We start from the raw sequence: 2115 nt of genomic DNA on the forward strand, positions 1-2115 counted from the left end.
TTCTCTATTCACCCGCGATTTTTATTCACCCCGTTTTACGGTATTCGAATTTAAACTGCTGTGAGACATACTTTAACATTGAATAATTTTACGGTTTAGACTCACTTGTATTAATACGAGTCTAAACCGTAAAATTATTCAAAATCCTAATATCTAATTGTAATAAATTTCGACTCTTTGATGATAATTACTCTAGTGCGCTAATATTTTGGAGCCGTACACGCACACGGCACGCAAGCGGTGTGCCGTTTCTCATAAACTTTTGTATATTACAAAGCGAACGTGCACGTCTACGCACACGCTTCCCGTATGCACAGGCCTTAAGACGATCTCAGGTAGATTGATAGCTCTTCTATCTACCTACTTAAGTACTAAAAATATTTACTAACTTAATTTCAGTAATAGGTACCTATCAATGTATCAACCGCCAATTATAGACCTTGCAACCGTGTCTCTACAAGCTATTTGCCTCATGTTTGGAAAGCCGTTTATCAAAAATCTCTGACAAATTCCAACCAATAGAACAGGCGGGTTTCAGGAAGTCTCTATCAACAATAGATCATATATACGTCCTAGAACAAATAATAGAGAAATATGTAGAGCAAAGGCGCCCGCTATACTTGGCATTTATAGATTATGCGAAAGCTTTCGATACAATTTCCCACGCAAGCATATGGAAAGCTCTACAGGAATGCAATACACCACTGGAAACAATAGAACTAATACAGAACATCTACGAAAAAAGCGTAAGCCGAGTAAAACTGGATAGAGCCGGCCCCGAAATCGACATTTGTAGAGGCGTACGGCAGGGCGACCCCCTGTCCCCTACTCTATTTATAACGGTTTTACAAAGCATCATGAAACAATTAAACTGGTCAAAGAAAGGCATAAATATTAAAGGCAACTACCTTAACAACCTACGTTTCGCCGATGATATAGTGTTGTTTTCAGAAAGTGCATCACAACTCGAAGAAATGACTAGCGAACTTAACTCAGTCAGCCGCGGTATCGGTCTAGAACTTAACATAGAAAAAACCAAAATTATGACTAATAGCGCTCAAAGACCCATATTCGTGGACGACCGGCAGTTGGAATATGTTCAGAAATATATATATTTAGGAAAGCAAATATCTTTCTCAAAAGACAGACACCTTGAAGAACTAAACAGACGGGTGAGCATGACGTGGAATAAATTCTGGGGCCACAAAGAAGTTTTAAAATCTAATCTGTCCGTAAAGCTAAAAAAGAAAGTCTTAGACTCATGCCTTTTACCTTGTCTCTCGTATGGAAGCCAAACTTGGATCTACAACACCCACACAAAAAGAAAAATTGAAACATGCCAGAGAGTCATGGAACGCAGTATTCTTAATCTAAAACTCAGGGACAGACAACGAAATACGGAGATAAGGAGGAAGACAAAAGTCATTGACGCTCTAACCCACTGCAAAAAGCTTAAATGGAGATGGGCCGGACATGTTGCACGCCACGACAAAGAAAGGTGGACTAAAAGAATCTCAACATGGGCTGGCCCCCCCGGTAAAAGAAAAAGAGGTCACCCTTTAGAAAGATGGGCGGACGAACTTACAAAGTTTACAAACGACGACTGGACAAGAATAGCCCAAGATAGGAAAAAGTGGAGAGAAATGGAGGAGGCCTATACTCGTCGAGAGGTCTTTAATAATAATAAAAGTTGAAAAGTAAAAAAATAATAATAATCAAATTTTATATCAACAATAATTGTATAATTGTAAAATGTATAATTTAAATTAAATTTAATTGTATTGTATATATTATAATGTATTATTAAAGAAATAAAAGGCTTAAATAAATAAATAAATAAATAAATGTATCAACCTCGTAAACCTCAGTGAACAAAACGGCAGTTTCTGAGACCGCGTCCAAATGAAGATAAGTTCGAGATAAACCATCTGACCCTCACAGAATCACCTACCTATTCATATTTTTATAGGTATAGCTGTCAAGATCACGCGTTGAGAGCGGTAGTGAATCATTCATATAACTGTAGGTATAACATTGCATTGTAAGTAACAATCTCAGGTACCTACGTACAATAATGTGTTCTATTCAGTGTAGGAAGTGTGGTAAACAGTGATT

The sequence above is a fragment of the Cydia splendana genome, chromosome 13 (assembly GCF_910591565.1).
Source record: "Cydia splendana chromosome 13, ilCydSple1.2, whole genome shotgun sequence".
NCBI lineage: Eukaryota > Metazoa > Arthropoda > Insecta > Lepidoptera > Tortricidae > Cydia > Cydia splendana.